Source organism: Thamnophis elegans, chromosome Z (genome assembly GCF_009769535.1).
Source record: "Thamnophis elegans isolate rThaEle1 chromosome Z, rThaEle1.pri, whole genome shotgun sequence".
Classification (NCBI taxonomy): Eukaryota; Metazoa; Chordata; class Lepidosauria; order Squamata; family Colubridae; genus Thamnophis; species Thamnophis elegans.
The window spans coordinates 26,485,419-26,505,963 of record NC_045558.1 but is presented as its reverse complement, the minus strand read 5'-3'; the positions used below and the strand labels follow the sequence as shown (position 1 = coordinate 26,505,963).

General features: G+C 36.3%; 1 protein-coding gene across 3 annotated transcripts in view; it reads right to left on the bottom strand.

Moving 5' to 3' along the window:
• PTER (phosphotriesterase related) overlaps window positions 1-20,308 on the bottom strand; it is a 37,872-nt gene extending 17,564 nt beyond the window's left edge. Inside the window, exons 1-2 of one of the 3 annotated variants that reach the window (XM_032235079.1) lie at window positions 20,091-20,308; window positions 13,707-13,758 (exon numbers count right to left, since the gene is read on the bottom strand). The gene's annotated coding sequence lies outside the window, so the exon portion shown is untranslated. Of the gene's footprint in view, window positions 1-3,400; window positions 3,495-13,706; window positions 13,759-20,090 lie in introns of all 3 variants that reach the window. The other 2 variants (XM_032235078.1, XM_032235077.1) reach the window with 2 other exon arrangements.
• Between the last annotated feature and the right edge of the window lie 237 nt (window positions 20,309-20,545).

Sequence of the window (20,545 nt, the reverse complement as noted above, 5' to 3'; positions counted from 1 at the left end):
AGGAATGAGGGAGTCATCTAAACCTTGACTGGCTATTCCCCAGGATTGGTGCAGCCACCGAAAAGACCTACTTCCTCCCTTCTATGCCAAAATCATGGGTGAGGGGTGGGCAGGAGAGCAAGGATACAGTTCAGGTCATCCAGGTTTAAGTACGCTGATTGGGTAGAATCTTTGTAATTTTTACAAAGTTATGAAGATCTTTATAGGTAATTATCAACATATTAAATTGGAACCAAAACAAACAGGCAGCCAATATTATGCTCATAGCTCTGCAGCACTGGCAAATGGCTTCATTTATCAGCTTCTATACCTTCACATTCTGCTGAACATCCTCAAAAAATAGAGGTTGTTGTTGCATTCTAGAGCTAAGAAAAACATCAGTTGTTGTTGCCAGGGTCCAGTTATATATATACAGTACAAGCAGAAGCCATGAACCAAGAAACAGATTATGGGTCAGCATGACTCTGTTTAAATCTATCTGGGATTCAGATCCAATAGTTTTTGGACAAAAAATAATTTGGTACAATTCGAGCCAATCCATAATAGCCTGAAGTTACTGGATAAGGATGCTGAAAACATTAATTCCTCCCACCCTTTTGTTGTAAGCAATCCAGAAGGAAACCATAATTGATAGTATCAAAAGTTTCCAACAAAAAACATTTCCAACAAACTAGGACAGATCCTAACAAACATTATGCATAAGGCTGAACAATTCACTTCAATACCATATATGACTCTGAAACCAGACGATAAACAGTAAAAAAAAAAATCAGTTTTATCCAGTGTTCTCTATTATTTTCTAAAACCTTTCTTAAACATGGAAGTTTGGGCATACAGCAGACTTACAACAGTTCATTTAGTGACTATTTGCAGTTACAATGGCATTGATAAAAGTGACTTATGACCATTTTTCACACTTACAACCTTTGCAGCATCCCCAGTGACTTGATCAAAATTTGGACGTTTGGTAATTAATTCATATTTATTATGGTTGCAGTGCCACAGGGTCATGTGATCACCTTTTGCAACCTCCCTGCAAAGTTAATAGAGAAGCCAGATTCGCTTAACAACCTTGTTGCTAACTTAGGAACTGCAGTAATTAACAATTGTGGCATGTAAGGCTGTAAAATGGGACAAAACTCATTTAACAAAGTCTCGCTTGAGGTCTATTATGGTCATAAATCGAGGACTATCTGTAATGCAATATGTCTAAATTTTTATTTTCTGTTAGGCCAAATAAAGAGACACTAACCGCAGAGTACTGAGTCTGTGTTGCCAATTATAGCAATTTGTGTGCTTAGATTTGCCAGTTTATCCACTTAAGTACTGAGGAGTCTGGTGGCAGGAAGTTACTAAATTAAATATCATTGCTTAAAAATATTGAACATCCATCAGATTGCTTATTTCCCTGCATATTTTAGTCACTCATACATGGTGACTAAATTGTGTGTTTTTTTTAAATGGCTTTCCTTCTTTGGAATAGAATTAAGAGTGTCTGAGAGCAGACAATTGACACATTTGTAAAATGAATAACATTGAAGAACCAAACAATATTTAATAATATAGCAATTCAACAAGAACACTGAGAAAAACAATAGAAAATAACATTGATCAAAAGCACAAAATAGCTGAAGTAACTTTTATAGTGTACTTGAGAACTTAGTCTTACAGAGGAGTTAAATCCAATAGGTCTTACTCATGACCAGATAGCATAATCTTGTACTACTTATAAAAATGGGATAATCATATAAGAAAATATATCACATTGCCTAAGGGATTGAAAATCCGTTATTTCCAAAGATACCAATATAAAAGAAAAACATTTTGCTCATGATGAAAGTAACCAGATATAAATAGGTAAGCAAATTCTGAGTCTTTAAAAAAAGTTTTACCCTCCATTTTGCTGACTAGAACCTGAAAATAAACAAAAAACAAAATACAGATCTTTCAATGCCAATAATTTTTAATTATGTGAATCTTTGCATAGTTTGATGATTTCCTGTTTTGTACATAAAATTAGTCTTGTTTAACTATTAAAATTATTAACTAAATCTAAAAGGCTTGTTATTTTTTAAAATGTACAATTTAATTTAATATGTCTTATACAAAAGTTTTAAGCTTGTTAGGAAAAGTTCAAAATATGTAAAAACAAAGGTTATCATTCCAGTACGAGAGCAAGAAATCAGCTTTTGCAACCCCAGTCTTCCAACAGTTAATAACTAATTCAAACCTTTATTTATTTATATTCCATATTATCACTAAGCACAACTGATTATTTCGATTCACTCTTGCCTGCTGGACAATGAAAAAGCTTGAGGAGATAGTTATAAATTCTAGTCAGCCAAAATGATCAGTTATGAAACAAACTACTATTTAATGATGTCCAGAGGATAGGACTAACTGGAGCATACATTATTGATCAAACAGAAGCCCTTTCTGACTGCCTTTTAGTTCATAATAGCATAAACATTTCTTTGTTACTTGCAAAAAAAAAATCTCAGAGCCGATTTTCAGCATTGTCCTTTTGTGTATAAATGCAACAGATAAGAGAGTAGAATTTCCAAAAGTGCATTACTTCTACAGGAAATTAACAAATCATCTATTGTATGCAAAACATACTGTTACAAAGAGAAAACACACAACAAGGCATGTAGAATCCATGTCACAAGGCAAATAGTTACTGGCTGGACAGCTTTGCAAAAATATCATTATGCCATAAGGATATATTATTTTCAATTTGTAATGACTTACATACTTTAACTACTACCCCTACTTTTTACAAAGAAAAAAAATTGATTTGGAAAAAAAATGAGTGTGATCTATTTGATGCATCTATTCTAAAAACAAATATCAGTAAAGAATAGTACTAAAATAAGATTATAGAATATGGGCCAAAATGCTACCTTGCTGATTGAAGATAAGAAGAAGAGAAGACCCTACTCTTTTCACTAGAACTATTTCTAGTTAACAAAATAATGCCTAACCTCTCCAAGGGGATTTTTAAAGTGTGAATCATTAAAAGCAAAATGCTTCTTTTGGGTAACCTCTGTTCATTTTGATTAAACTCAAGTTGCCCAACTCAGACATTAATCAAGTACTTTTGGTAAGATCCAGACTCCAGCTGCCTAAAAGTCTGAGAAAGGTTCAGTGATTTGATGCATATTTATAATCAAGACAAAATGGGAGACTAATAAGTCTTCCCTTAAAATATATTTTGCCAGTGTTCATTAAATGGCATTTTAACATCAATCTAAATTATATTTTAAATATCAATCTAAATTCTATATCAACACAAATCCGTCCATTGACACTTAATCTAATTCTAAATATAAAAACATCTTATGAATTTATACTGATGAAAAGTATCTCTTTTTATTCCTAAGTAAACAGATATTAATACCTGATTGAGATTCAGTATCAGCAAGGAGGATGAGATGCTTTTAACCCTTTCACTTGCACTGCAGTTATACTCCAGAATCCCACGCAATTCACATCTACAATTTTTATTGACAAATAAAATATAAATTGGCATTCTAAAATCATTTGACATCAACATCTTAAAGACTGATTTGCCATTCATTTATTAATTTTATTGCTTTCTTGTTCATTAAAGAGTTGTGCTTATGGAAGTTAAAGGGACACAGTGGCTCAGTGGCTAAGATACTGAGCTTGTTGAAAGGTCGGCAGTTCGAATCCCTAGCATTGCGTAATGGAGTGAGTTCCCATTACTTGTCCCAGTTTCTGTCAATCTAGCAGTTCGAAAGCACGTAAAAAATGAAAGTAAAATGAAAGTAAAAAAACAGGGATCACTTTGGTGGGAAGGTAACAATGTTCCAGGCGCCTTTGGCATTTGGTCATGCTGGTCACTGTGCCGAGGTGGCACAGTGGTTAGGGTGCAGTACTGCAGACCACTTCAGCTGACTGTTATCTGCAGTTCAGCGGTTCTAATCTCACCGGCTCAAGGTTGACTCAGCCTTCCATCCTTCCAAGGTGGGTAAAATGAGGACCCAGACTGTGGGGGCGATATGCTGACTCTGTAAACCGCTTAGAGAGGGCTGAAAGCCCTATGAAGCGGTATATAAGTCTAACTGCTATTGCTATTGCTATTGTCACATGACCACAGAGACCTCTTCGGACAGTGCTGGCTCTTCGGCTTTGAAACGGAGATGAGCACCACCCTCTAGAGTCGGGAAAGACTAGCACATATAATACAATACAATATAATACAACTTCACATGTACTATCTGTGCTGAACCTTCTAGTCAATGCATTACAAATAAAACAAATTGAACAAACATAACTCTCTTGCTAATAGTGAACAATGTAAGACATAGCACAAAACAAAAGTAATTTAAAAAGCTAGAATTATCTAAAAATTATTTTAAATTTATAGATTATTATTTATCAGGCTGAAGTTTTCCTTAAAAACATGGAACTGCTGCACTGTAAATAAATCTCCTGTACAACTGTATAAATTTATTGTGAAAAACACTAGAGTAGATTCACATATTTGAACTATTTCTTTGCAATTACTAAATCAACATCTATCCCAGGTGATTTCAATCTGAAATGATGCATGCTATTTTAGTTGCAAATAGCAGGTCTTATTATATCAGAATAAATTCAATAAATCCAATTTCTTTATGGCTTCTATCAACTTCTCAAACTTTTGACACTTCTTTTAGTAGAAAAATCTTGACAGAATAAATCAGTTTCTCTTCCTGTTCTTGGTTATAGAGATTCATAGTGTAATATAATTTCAGAGGAATTACATAACCATACTTCTTTTCTTATCACACTACATATGTTAGCCAGCTAAGCAATGCAAGAATGTATATGCCATGTCCAAATATATTTTTAGGAACATCCATTTTCAACAGAGCTTGAATGCCACAAAACTTAAGCTAACAGTTTTATTTTAACACTAGACAATCCAGGATTCACTGTGACATCCTTTCAGAGTTATTTGCTTACCTAAACATAGAAAAAGAATGATCATAGATGGTAATGGAAGTGAGAGCAACTTCCAAGTTCCTGCATGGGGCATCAGAAATCATTTCTTTTCTTAGGCTGACCTGCAGAACTTCCTGCCATCTTGCTATGGGAAGGAGTAACAAAGGAGAGCACAGACCACAAGGAAAACTGCACCTCATTCCAGTGTGCCAGTATCCTCCCTCCATGATTGGCGAGACCTCCTTCAATGACTGGCGGATGGTGCCCAGCCTGCCTTATCTTACTAGCAGGCATCCAAGCAGTGGTGGGTTCTGGATCCCGTTGCAACTGGTACGGGCATGCGTCCTTAACTCCTGTGAGGCTCTGCAATGCTCCAGCTGCTCGGGGGAGCATCGCGCAGGTGCCATATACTCAGTGCGCGTGCGTGGAGCTCAAATATAGGTAAGGAGGGCGAACTGATTGCCATTCACAGATTTTACTATCAGTTAATTGAGCACAAGGTCAGAAGGAAGTGGAAAAGAGGATAAGGAAATGCTTTTTGCATTTTTTTCTGGTACCATGCAACCTGTAAGTTTCTGAGAAGTAAAGCTGGAAGGTGAAGCAGTATGGAAGTGGTTATAAATTTGCCAAATTTCATTTCCACAGAAGTCATGATTTCCAAATTTTGTACAATCTATACCAGTGATGGCTAACCTTTTTGTGGCTGAGTGCCGAAAGTGCGTGTACGTGCACACACAGCCATAATGCAATGCACGTATGGCTCCTGTGCCCCTGCAGGCATGCACAACACCCCCCACCACCCTCACCCCAGCACAAAGGCTACAAACAATCAGACACAAGACTTTTATATATAGATAAACTCTTGTATATTAGGCCTCACAATCGCTAGGTTTTTAAGTTAGCATATATATTTTTGTTGCAGAGAACTTACAGTAACTACTTTACTGGAAAATATAAATATATGATAACCATTGTGTGCACCTCTTACATTTTATTTTCCACTGTTTAATATTACGTCTGATCCCAGCAAACAGATCTAAATATATATTACTCCTTTTCCAGAAACATACTCCATGCACTAATGAAGTAGACTGGTCCAAAAGTTATGCCACATTAATTTTGTACATCCTCAAGATGAGATAAAACTAAATTGCAGTATTTCAAAATACTTTTAGCAATCAGCACTAAATTGTCTTATGTTAATTTTATTTTTTATTTCTACATACCAATACAAAAGGAGTTGAGGGAAAGGCAAAGAAAGATCAAACTGCTACTGAATCAAACAATCATTTTAATTTAGAATTTATCACTTAAGCCAAATAACTCTGAATGTGACCTGTAGAAAGTCAATGGTGCATACAGTATAGTTTTCAGAATCACTAATTAATATAATCTCAATCTATAAAACATTAGAATAATAAAGTTTAAGTAATGTGATTTTTATTTTCAAACAGGCATCTTTATATCCATATACAGAATATTTCCATGAGAATTGTTTCTCAAGATACTATAACAATATATCTTTGTTCTGAATATGTATATATCATCAGAATAATTCACAGATTGGAGTAGCTAGAATTACCGATAGTTCTCAATATACGATTGGTCTCTTAAAAGACATTCAAAGTTATAATAGAACCCCCTAAAACTATTTTACAATCCTGTTTTGAAGTTTCATCTACAGTACTCCTGATGGCCATTCACTCTTACAACTGACTGCAGGGATGTTGCAACACCCCTACCTCTCTCGCCTCATCCTGCCCTACTCCGACCCTTCTGGCCTTGGGCTTATTCCAGAGGTGGATTGCTGCCAGTTTGGCCCGGTTCGGCTGAACCGGTACTGGAATTCAGGCCTGAGTCACAGAATCAGCAGCGACTCAGGCCTGACATGCTCTTGAACTAGTTCCCTCACTGCCACTAATGTCACCGCCATGTTGGATTTTAGTGACTGAGTATGTGCTGTACACTGTAAATTGTTTTGCACATGTGTGCAGAATAATTTCCACTTAACAGCGCACGCGCATTGCGCACAGGTTGAGAACCGGTAGTAAAACTGGTAGCAACCCACCCCTGGCTTATTCGGTATACACACTTCACACTTACATTTTTAAGACCCCCAGACTCAAAGTCAGACAACATATCCATGGTTTATATAGCTGCCTCCTGAAAGTTGCTGACAGTTTGGTTCACCCACATAATGGCTTCTGCAAGGCCACCATGCAGCCCACAGATGAAGTGTTCCATTTTGCTACCAGTTTGCAAAGTATTGTGCAGACCTTGTTAAGGCAGCAAAATAGTAGAGTTTATTCCTGGGCCATGCAGTGGACCACTTGCAAGCAGTTTCAGATGTGCTAACGATGATGGTCATTTCCAGAAGACAGTGATGCATTGTTGTTCTCTTTCCCCAGTATGAGATCTGGAGATCTTGAAAAGGTAAATGAGGAGAAAGATATGGGACCTGGTGGGGTGGAAAGGACTATGGTCTACAGGGACCTAGTGAAAGAGCAAAATGGCCTGGGAGGACCCAATAGAGAAGAAAAGGTTTTCAGGACCAATGTGGGAGGTGAAAGGCCTACAGGGAACCAATGGGGATGCAAAGCACGGTGAACCTCAGGGGGTTGTGGAGGTAGGCCAGGACAGTTAGACCTGCATCAGACCCGTAAAGGGCTTTTCCCATGCCTGAGGCACTCAATACTTAATAAATTGCAAGTTTGTTTAATGCCACATCAGAGACAGCATAGAATAGGAGTTGTTAAGGAAGGCTATCTTATTTAATGGCAATCACCATTAGAAACTGTGATGGATGGAGTTTATTATAGGTGTATCTCAAGGACTACCGATACCCATGATTGTGAATCTATGGCATGCATGCCACATGTGGCAGGCAGAGCCATTTGTCACGGCACGCGAGGTGTTGCCCTGCAAGCTGGCCAGTGCGCATGCGCAAGCTGGCCAGCTGATTTCAACCTTTTGAGGCCATTTTTTGCGAAAAGCCAGCCCTACGGCAAACAGGAACTTTATGAACGGACTTCTGGCGTAGGGCTGGTTTTAGCTCTCCGGAGCCTTCAGGAGACTTCCCTGAATGCTCCAGAGGAATAAAACCAGTCTTATGAGCAACTCAGAAATGATTTCTGGTTTGCTCATAGGGTCGTTTTTTGCCCTCCAGAGCCTTCAGGGAAGCCTCCTGAAGGCTCCAGAGAGCTAAAACCAGCCCTATGAGCAAACCGGAAGTCCGTTCCCGAACTTCCAGTTTGCCTATAGGGCCAGTTTTTCATGCTCCGGAGGCTTTAGGGAAGCTCCTGAAGCCTCTGGAGGGCATCCAGGGGGGCTGTTTTTGTCCTCCCCGGGTTCCTATAAAGTCTCTGGAGCCTGGGGAGGGCGAAAAAAGCATGCCAAAAATTGGGAGGGGGGAGCGCTGGTCGTGCATGCATGCTGGGGTCGTGCGCAAAGCATTATGGGTGTGGCACTCCTGCGCACAACCCCCCTGCACTCCCCCTGCTTTTGGCATGCAAGCCAAAAAAGGTTCGCCATCAGTGACCTATACTATAATGCTGTTTGGAAGAAACTCTACTATTTATAAGATTGTAATACCACTAGGTATCTGTTACATTATGATAAACAATGTACAATTTAGGTACTTGTTACATTATAAAAACTGCCTATATAATTTCTATTGCAATACTGATTTGGTAAATATTTCTTAATGCTATTAGCTTGTATATTAAAGTATATTAAAATATATTATTAATAAAATACAAATAATAAAAATTCTAAATCCCAATTACTTTGAGCCACTACATTAAGTTGCTGATATAAACTTTGTTTAATTCTTTGTATTTCAGGGAATAAAAAGACTGCACCCACTGATTCTTTAGAAAGATATTTTTGCCTTCAGTACCTCAATGAACTTTTCAGATAATTTATTCAACAAAATAATATAAAATATTAGTATATCTCTAGTATGTAGAACTTTTACACTTATGGGTCTGGTGATTTATTCCCTGAGCCTGCATAAACAAATGTTGCCTTTCAGGCCATTTTATTTTTATTTGGTTTGCAAGTCGGATGCAATAATGACCTCAAATGACAAGAGGAGCACAATGCAATATTTTGATGCAAATTTTACTGAGTCCAATGAAATGTACTAGAATTTATTCAAATATTTTTAGAATATTTGCAAATTGTTAAAAAGGTAATATTAGACTGCAACATTTGCGAGAATAATACTTCAACTCTCTTTTTTTAAAGGCAAAAAGAATCGGACCAGCTATAAAGCCAGGTAGAATATATTACTGATTTGAAATTGATTGCATATATTCTGCTTGAACTCTATTACAATGTATAACCTTGGCCTTTTCAAAATTGCAGAGATAAAAAATAATCTTGGACTATTCCATTTTTTAAATGCAAAACCCAGTCCATATTAAAAAGTTGCTTTCTATCCCCGAAAAACATATAAAAGTGAATATGAAAATCTGACAATATACCCACCAATTGTATTGATAATATCAAGATATTATCCTAATAAAGAATTTGATTTTTAAAATATATGGCCACTATATTGATTTTCTTTTTGGTGGAACATTAAACTCTTTTAAAAATATGCACAATTTTTTTAGACTAAATATTTACCACTTTAGAACTATTTATTTAAATTTCTCTTTAAATAATTAAAGTAGCATTAAAGCAATTTAGTTTGGAATAGTTTGGTCCAAACAGATTGTAGTTTTCCAGACGAAACAGCAATTAGAGAAGCAATAATGTATTCTTGGTCTAGGTTGATATTCAATATTTGAAATTTTTTACAACTATTCAGCATAGCTGAAAACAATGTGGCTTAAGTCATTTAACTTTCTTGAAGGAATGGACTGGTTTTACAGATGAAAACTCTTTCTGTGAAATTCTAATAGAAAATGGGTGTCCAATCATTTGCCTGGGCCAGCATTGAGCGAAGAGGAATTTTTTGAGCTCCATATACAGTTAATGTATATAAATAAACAACTTCCTTTATTTTTATTTATTTTTATTACATTATTGTGGGACAGTCCAGAGTCAAATGGATTGGACGTGCCTGATCTGAAGTTCCTGCAATGTCACATTATTTTCTTCTAGTTTGAAATTTAATTATAGCAAACCAGACTTTAATACAGAGTGTTTTTACAATATATTTACTATAGTTCTTAAAGTATAGTTTGCTACAATTAAATTTAATAGTTGCACATTATTTTACGCCATAAAATAATTAGGTGGTAACTGCTTATTTCAATTCCTTCAATCAGCGTCATCTTAGCCCTTCTCTACCCACTGCAGGATGAAGGCCTTTTCTGAATGTTTCCAACAAATACAGTCCTGAGCTTTCTTTTGTCAATTAGGCCCACAGTACTTGCTAATGCTGTTGTTCCATCTTGTTTTAGGTCTCTTTCGTGGACGCTTTTTATTAGTGGGATATATTTTATGACTGCCTTAATTCACCTGTCCTCAGTTCTTCTTGCTATGTGAGCAGCCCATTTCCATTTCCATTATTTTACTCTCTTGATGATATTATATACTTTCGTTCATTCTCTAATCAATGTGCAGGTCTTTCTACCTTGTCTTGTAATACCGAGCACATATTTTTCCATGGCTCTTTGTGCCACTTGTAGCTCTTGTATCGATTGTAAGGTCAGTGTCCATGTTTCACTATTAGAGCAGGCAGCACCTACTGATCGAAAACTTTTCCCTTCAGGTATAGCAGGACGTTTTCTTGAAAATTTTGCTAAGCTTGCCAAATGCCTGTCAACCACATTTAACACATTGTTCAATTTCCTTTATTGGATCAACTTTCATTGATTTGTCCAACAGATTTGTCCAACATATATGTAGTAGTCTACTATGTCTAGTTATTCTCCTGATATTTAAAAAATATTTTTAAAATGAATTTATTAAACATAACTTGGCTATTTTTCAGTTTTATTATGAAGCCAATGGTTCTGCTGCTTTGTGCATTTGGTATTTGGCTTCATGCATATGATACTCTTATAAGCACCATAAGAGAAGTAAAGTCATACTGTGGCAACAATTAAAAGTGGAAAGAGGGTGGCATTAGTTCCAATAGACTGCTATGGTTTATTTTACATTAACCTACTGAAAACCATATTGATACTTTGTCTGTGCCAGCCCAAAATCACATAAATCATTCTAGTCATGGCAAAAATCAGACAATCCTGGCTAAACAGTGTGTTAGTACAACACATTTACCATAGTCCTTTTACAGTTAAGAATGATCCGTATATAAAATCTTTTGACTGAATGATGCTAATTGATGATGCTGGCTGTCTTGGCTAGTAATTGTTTCCAAAGAGCCATAATCAAAAAATTAGATGCCTCTCCATTATGCAGTTATTTAATGACAAAACAACCTCAGTCATAATTTTCATTCTTTAATAAAATTTATTTCATTTTATTTTTATTAATTTTATTTCAAAAAGAGGGAACAGAGCATCTTTCAAAAGAACAAAATCAAACTCCACTGCAAAATTTTAGTTAAGTCTGTCATAAATTGCTTTACAAAAGTGCAGTAAGCCATCTATAATCTAAAGTTAAGAGAATATTTTACCATTTAGCCAAAAATAATTTGTTGATGGACCATACTACTTAGCAATATAATTACAATATTGTCATCAACTCCAAGAAAGCAATTTGAAAATTGCTTCAATTTGTTAATGGGCTGAATGAAACTGAAGTTAAATATGATGAAAGAAGCATGGTGCTGATAAACATAAAATTAAACTGACGAAATGAGTTGAATCTGCTTTTAACTTCTTGAAAGGACACATTTATATTTTTTGAAATTACAGATGTCAGTGCATTTACAAATGGAGGCTATGTTCAGGAAAATCCTAGGAATAAATAACACAGGATTTAATTTACATGCAGGATTTTTTGGGGGAGGGGGGAAGACTCCTAGATGCATCATGCTTTACTGAATTGTAATATCATCTACAGCTTCAGCTGCAATTCTTCTGAGGTGGGTCAGATTGAGCAATTATCCATTTTTCAATTACATCCCATCCTGACTACTGAAATGCATTCTATGTGAGACTATTCAATGGTGGTCCAGAAGTTGCAATTAGTGCAAAATGTGTCAGGTTGCTAATTAGTTCAAGGCACAAGGATCATAATGTCTATATTGAACATTTTTTACGAATTACAGTAGGACACAATGTAAGGTAATAGCATTAACATCAGTTCCTAGATAGTTTAAACTAAGAGATTACCTCTTTATAAATCTGTTCATATACTAAGATCTGATGCAGAGGCTGTTTTGAAGGTTTCAACACTGTATGAGACCCACTTTCCTTGCATGTAGGACAAGTGTTATGTTGCTCTCTTATGTGCAACACTTCTTCAGTAGTGCGTTCAATCCCCTGCTCTCTGCTAGGTCAGAAAATATGGACAGATAAACCTCTTTTGCCATTTACATTTTAAATTATTTTACTAATTTCTTAATTTAACCTGATTTTTAAATGTTTATATTCCATTTTTATTTTTTGAATTTTAAACGATAACTGTGCAACAGCAAAAGGGAAGAGATAAAGAAATAAGTAATTAATTAAATAAGTAAACTACCCACATTTTAAGGCAAATGTATTTATATCTTCAAAAAGGAAAACAAATACTTCCTTTATTAAACTTTAAATTTAAAGAAGGAGCTACTCTTTTGTTTCTATTATTCAGTAAATCATGATGCATCCAGGAGTTTTCCCATCCTAAAAATCTTGCATGTAAATTAAATCCTGTGTTATTTATTCCTAGGATTTAAAAAATTTCCTGTTCACATTTTTATCCAAACAATTAACCTTCCTCTGTATTTCTAATACAGTTATACAAATCAATGGAAGGTGAAAACTATTTAATCTGCTACATTCAACAGTAATAATGTAAAATTGTTGATTGTTTTCAAGTATCATACTTTAATTACAAAATGTCAAAGCATTTAACATTTATTTATGAACATATTTTGGTCATTTCTAGTGTGCCTCACCAACATTAGAAGCTCTGGTATTCCTGCTTTTGTAAATGAATTTTTTTTGTCTGCCCTTATGCAAAATATGATATTATCATCAACTATTTCCAATTCTACAACATATTTTTCTATATTATTTTGCCAAGATAAAATATGGGGAATAAAGTTACATCAGAACAGTTCTTAATCTGATGTCATGGGTTTAAATGCCTGGTTCTCTATACACATTTAAATTAGAATGGTATATATCTAGTCTAGTCATGACACTTATTTTCCAATGTTATCCACAAGGACAGTGTTCAATCAAGAAGTCAGGGCTGTAACTTTTCAATTTATCTGCATCACCAACTCTCATCGTGCCTGAAACTGAATGCTGGCTAAAATAGATGCACTGGTCTCAAAACATAACCTGCTTTTGACATACGGCTATATACTTACCAAATCATTAATAATGGTAAACAACTTTATTCATCATGCTACTATTCATCTTTCTGTGACTCAGAATTTGTTCATAATTCACCAACAAGACTTACATTCTACAACAAAGTTGTCAAACCCCCAAATGTCACTTTTTCTAGGACTGGGAGATAGTCATCTATTTTAAATCAATTAAGATGCTATGCTTGGCAGCTGTTGCTTTTTAAAGCCAATCCCTACTATTTTGTTAGGCTGTAAGACATGAATCCAGACCATTAAGTACAGCCAATATTGTCCTGTTCCTCAAAAATGTATACTACTAATGCAATACCTTACAATGGTGTTAGCAGATGTGTCACATGCAGGCCATGCCCATCCCAGTTCTGCAAAGGGAAAAAAACATCATGATATGTCATGTGATGGCAACATGCCGCAGCAAGTTTGACACTCGTGACTTATAGTGATGATTGTCAATGGCTGTCCACAATCGACAAATTGATTCCCACTGAGAATCACATGTTCTATTTTCTGGGGTTCCTCCCTTTTTTGAAAAAAAATATATTTTTCGACTTTAGTAACAAAAGAAAAAAAATCAACATAGCATTGTGATGTTTAATCAATCCATCTCAAATTATTGTTTAAATCTACAACTAGAATGTCAGAGCTTAAAGTCCAAATTTCACTGCACAAATCTAAATGAAGCATCTCCAACCGATGGTGATCTAGTCTCTGCTTTCTGCTTGAATATATCCTCTGAAGGGGAGAATATAGCCTCACTGGGAATCAGTTCCACTGTCAAATTACTTCTAGTGTTAGCAAAAAATGTTTGTACATTTAATAAGAATCTGCCTTCCTATAATAGTGAATTTCACTATTCTATGTCTTGCCCTCTTCAACAAAACAGAATAGTTTTATGACATCCTTTCAAATACTTAAAAGAGTGCTATCATTCTTAAGCGAAGAAGACTGCATTTGTCTATTACATTTCAATCTGTTATTCTTCACTTTGTGATATCATTTTCAATTGTATTTCTTTTTTTGTTAAAAAAGCTACCTCATCAAATTTTGGGTCATTTCTACCATGTTAAGTGTTCTTAGAATTCCTCCATCTAAGTCATTAATAAAAATTACTGAACTGCAGAGACTCAGGACTGAATTTTGTGGTACTCAGGGAACACTTGCTTTAGTATGATGAATAATTTACTTAATTTATTTGAGTTAGCATTGATTCCTTATGACTGCTTGAACAAATCCCTCTAGTTTTCTTGATAAGCTTTCCTTCCTGGGGCTGAGAAAGAATATTTGGTCTATGATTGACTTTTGTGCCCAAAGTAGGACTAGGACTCACAGACTCCTGGTTTATAGCCTCAACCATTATACCATAGGCTCTTAACTATGGTGATTACTCTTATGATTTTTAATATCTATTTAATACAAAATTTCTAATAATGATATTCCTGATTTTGAAAATGAGATAAGGTTAGTCTAGATCAGGGGTGTCAAACACAATTTAATTGAGGGCCATATCAGGGTTGTATGGGGGGGGGACCAGGTGGGCATGCCGAGGGTACGCGTGACCAGTTTGAGATCACTCATGTTAGGGGGGGCTTGCGAGCACTCACAGCCCTCCAGAGCTCCGTTTTTACTGGCAGAGACACCGTGGGTTGGTCCTTCGCTGTTTCCAGGACCGTGTGGGCCAGATCTAAGTACCCTGTGGACTGGCTCAGCTGCCTTGAGTTTGAGATCTCTGGTCAAGACGATAAGTATTCTTGACAATTCCATATTGTGCTCTGGTAGCTGCCATACTGATTGATAAGCACATTGAAACAATTTCTTTGTGATCCACTCTAGAATCCTGCCAAGTATCAATGTCACACTGACTGATCTACAGTTGCCTGGATTCTGCTTTTCCTCTTTTAAAAGATAGGGATCTTTGTGCTCCATCAGTCATCTGGTACTTCATAGTAATCCATGATTTCTTAATACATAAATGTTCAGCTGTCAGCTAGTTTCTTGAGTACAATATAAAGCAGTTTATCTGATCTGAAGACTTAATTTCATTTAAAGTAAACATGTCTTGACAATATTTTAAGCTTCAATACTGTGACTTTGTAGTGCTTAGAATTTCCCATTGGAACAGCTGTTTTTTTAAGAGAAGTTGAACAAAAATGCAAGTAGTCCTGCCCTCACTGACTGTATGTTGCCTTCTTAAGCAATGCTAGGCATACTGTATCAGAATATGCACATATTAAAAACATTAATAATATCAAAATCACACTAAACTTAAAGCTTTTTTTTTGTAGTTTTCACCTAAATGCCTGTATTATAAGGTATTCATAGCATTTTCCCCAAGTCATATTGTTTAGGGGAATAAGAAGATTCTACCTGGAGAAGGCAACAAAGACCCAAATCATACAGGATCTCACAGGTTACAACCAGCACCTTGAAATTGGCTCAGAAGCCTACTTTTACATTGTTATTCTGGTAAATCAGCTAGAGTTGGTCAGTGTGCAAGCAACTGCATTTTGGGTTTGCTACAGTTTCTAGGTTGCCACAAAGAGCAGCCCCACACTAAGTGTATTGCAGTAGTATAACTTAACCTGAGTACCAGTTTCAGCAATTTCTATTTCAGGAATTGACTTAACGGATGGCCAAAGGTTCTTCTGGATAAACAGCTTTCACTTGTTCCAGAAAGAAATCAAAGTCCAAGAAAACAGCCAAACTGCACACAAGCTTTTGTAGAGACAGTGCAGCCCTGCCCAGAGCACTAGCTGAACGACTCAAGGGTTTCTCTACAACAGTAGATCCAACTTAAGGGATCTAGTCCGAGTCTGTACTTCCCAAGGATTCAACATCTTTTTCCTCAAAACCAATTAAAAGCTAGTTGGGAAATACTGTAGTGTTTCTCAATCTCAACAACATTTAAGATGTGTGGACTTCAGTTCCCAGAATTCTCCACCCACTATGACTGAAGAATTTTTAGGTGTTGAAGTCCTTACATCTTAAAGTTGCTTAGATTGAAAAAAATAGTGAAACTATATTAAGCAGTGCTTCCTTTGCTAACTGTTCATATTTTGAGATCCTCGCTACCAGAAACTTTTTCTATTATTTTTAACATAACTAAAGGAGATTTATTGTAGCCATTGACATAATTTATTCACCATTCTGAGATTTATCTTGTCAATATTAATTTCTACAAATCTAGACTATCTGTGTATACTTCTTCTGGTTGGGCTGGTATCATTTCCTATGTATATTCTTCACAAAGCTCAGTAGCTTTTTCCATTTTTTTTCTTTTTTTTCATGGAAACTGTTTGCAATGGTACTTTACTTATAGTATTTCCTTTCTTAGGAACTCCCATCTATCTGAAGGTCCTTTTCCCATTACGAATCTCTTACTATAGCATTCCATAGAATGAATGTGTGTGTATGTATGTATATGTATGTATATGTATGTATGTGTATGTATGTATGTATGTATGTATGTATATGTATGTATGTATGTATGTGTATGTATGTGTGTGTGTGTATGTATGTATGTATGTATGTATGTATGTATGTATGTATGTATATATATATATATATATATATATATATATATATATATATATATATATATGTCTCTAGTTGTTCGGGTTGGTTTTCTCCCGCATAGAATTGGAGATGTCTTGGCGACGTTTCGACAAAGTCTCATTCGTCATCTTCAGGCTGCTTCAGACTACTTCAGGTTTGGTGTTTCCAGGAGTAGTACTCTGGGAGTAGTACTCTACTCCTGGAAACACCAAACCTGAAGTAGTCTGAAGCAGCCTGAAGATGACGAATGAGACTTCGTCGAAACGTCGCCAAGACATCTCCAATTCTACGCGGGAGAAAACCCGAACAACTAGAGACCTACATACTAATACCCGCGAAAACCTCAGAAAACATATATATATATACCATATCTTTTCTAAACATTCTGTCAGAAGCATATAAGTTCAGATGAGAAATAAAACTTTAAACATTTTGATTGTATGAGTTTTTAAAATAGAAAACCTCAAATGAATGGTTTTATACAGGAAGTAAGACAAGATGGATGCACCATGCACCTATCTTCTTCTGCCAGCTGCCAAATACATTGATACACCAGCCTATTTAAACAGTTTCCTTCCCTCCCTTGCTTGCCTTCTAGCGGGTGCCACTAATAATATAAACTATTTTCAAAAATAAATAAAATAAAATACCATAAGGCGCTCAGCAGGGAAGCTACTGCACTGTTACCATCTTGGCTCAGCCCTCACTGCCAATATACCTATCTAAACATTTCCTATGATAAAAGCTGTCTGCCTGAATTCCTCTTTGCTTACACAATCATTCACTTTCATATATTAGAGCTGTGAAGACTTCACTAATAATACTAGATTTGGATTGAAAAATACCTATATAGCAAAGAATATATATATTTTGGCCATAGCAATTCCTTCAGCTTAGATCTGGTAGCCCTACTAGATACCCCCCCCCCTCCTTCTCTCTCTCTCTCTCTCTCTCTCTCTCTCTCTCTCTCTCTCTCTCATCAAATTTTCTCTATGGCTCTCAAAGACAGCCATATTATATAGTAGTAGGAGAAAGAAAAGGCAATGAATGAGTCAGAAAAGCAATGCAAAAGAATAAAAATAATATGTAAAAGCAGAAGATCAATACAGATAATTTGCCAAATGGCAATTTACCGAAGTGTTTATATCATATATATTACCCTATTGAATTATGTGTAAACCATTTCTCATTCCCTCTAGATTTTTAACAGTTCTGTAAAACGTAATATATTCTTCATTTCTCATTGATATATTAAACAGGCTGCCATTTTACCCAGTAAGTTCACTACATTTGAACTGCCAAATTCTGGATAACCATTAGATGGCAGCAAAGGGTTAGAGCAGTTATTCTCAAAGGGTGAGCTATCTAATTATCTCATACTATTTTTTTAGTATCTCCCTACAATAACAATTTGCCACTTACCATCTCATTCTCACAGGCCAACAGTGAGTTTCATTAGCAGTGAGTTGATGAAAATCCATCTGTTGCCTTAGCATTCTCTCCTGAAGCTGTCAAAAAGGGCAAGATGGCAGATGTGGTATATACCATCTTGCTATTTTAACCCTATCCTTTGGCCATTTATAAAAAAATATATTTAGTACAACTTGCTCAAGCAGTAAGAAATAACTGATAGACACAGGTGGCTTGCAAGAACGAGTCAATGATTGAAACATTCAAATAATAAACGAAATACCAACACAAGTATTAATTCATAAAACTGACATAAGGGTGATTACCAATTGTGAATACATGTAAGATGTAATAACCAAAACGGTGATCTTGCAGAATTAATTTTTTTAAAGTTTAAATAAGAAAGGCAAGGATAAATATCCAAAAATAGGTTTTGTTGGACTAGAGATCCATTTGTTGCTAGCCACATAACTACTGGAAACTGAAGTAGATTCTTGTCCATAGCAATATTTATATGAAAGGAGAATAAAAAAGTCAAGACAGCAGATACTGCATTAGCCATGTTGCTTTTTTCGATCCCAACCTTGCAGACCGCACTGCCTGACTAGGTTCATATTAAGCATTGTTATTAAGTGTAGAAGATATAGATTCATTCAAGTAGAAAATAAATATTATTTTGGATTAAAATTTCCAGTATAACATTTAATTAAGGCCTTCAAATTGGTGAGAATAATATATTCACAAAATCACGTTGTGAACATGTGAGTGAATAGTGATCACTGATGATGTTACCTAGTTTGGGCAATGAAATATCTGCAAGAAAACATCTCAGAGAACATCAAGGACCCCACAAAGGCATCTATAATTATTACCTTATAGTTAGCCAAAAAATCCTTTGCTCTTAAAATAAACATATAGGGAAGGATGTATATTTGAGTGCTCTGCCTTTTTTGAACATAGTGGACAATCATCGCAAGACATTTATGAAGTGTCCTGTATCTCTTTGCTGCCACTAAGTCTTGCAACTCACTTTTGTCTGCCAACTTTTTTCTGTAAAAGTTGTTCTGTATGTCACCACTTGTAAATCAAAAGAGAGATAGTTTGATGTAGTGGCTAAGGCTAGCACTTGGTAGACTACAGGGTATTTCAATATTGCCTTGGGCACAAAGCCAATTGGGTGACTTTCAGCCCAAGGCAGTAAGTAATGACAAGTCACTTCTAAAATTTTCCAGGAACATTGCTGGGTTTAGTTTTGATTATCTAATTTATAAATTATAACTTAGTTAATATATGGTGACAATTTGCAAATTCAGGATTCTGTAATTTCATTAATTCAGACTAAGCATTATCTAGTCAAAAGGAACAAAAACAGAAAGTCTGTAGCAAAATCCAGTAATTACTTCGTGCGGCATTGAAATAGCAATAGCAATAGCAGTTAGACTTATATACTGCTTCATAGGGCTTTCAGCCCTCTCTAAGCAGTTTCCAGAGTCAGCATACCCCCACAGTCTGGGTCCTCGGAAAGATGGAAGGCTGAGTCAACCTTGAGTCGGTGAGACTAGAACCGCTGAACTGCAGATAACAGTCAGCTGAAGTGGCCTGCAGTACTGCACCCTAACCACTGCGCCACCTCGGCTCTCGCCACCAAGCCCTCGCCTATCCCGACCCGACCATTTCATGACTCCAATAGCAAAAGGCCTGGCTCCGGGGATTTCGGGTGTCATTGCCTTACCAAGCAGCGGCGAAGAAGAAGAAGGGGCCGGTCTGCGGCTCGGCGACCTAAAACATGGGTTCTTCTTCTTCGGGACGTTTCCGAGGCCTCGCTGCTAGTTCGGGAGAAGGCCGCCTCTTCTGTTAGTCAGCCGCCCGCTTAGTTTCGCTCTTACCGAGGGCGTCAGAGGATTGACAGCTGGTCCGCCTCCCGCCGGAGATTTAGTATCGCGCCCGCGGAAGGAGGCCTCCGAGCGCCAATGCAACTCCGCCTCCCGCCTTAGCCTGGCCCAGGTAGAGCAGCGTCGAGCTTTCCTTGCATTTCGCTGGATGAAAAATGGGGCAGAATACAGTATAAGCGGCCTGACAGAAAAGCAAGGCTGGTGTGTGTCCGACTGCTCTCTGGGTATGTTCAGTAAATTAAAGAGACTTTAACCTATTTTCAGGCTCAACATCATTTTTGTCTAAACCCATGTT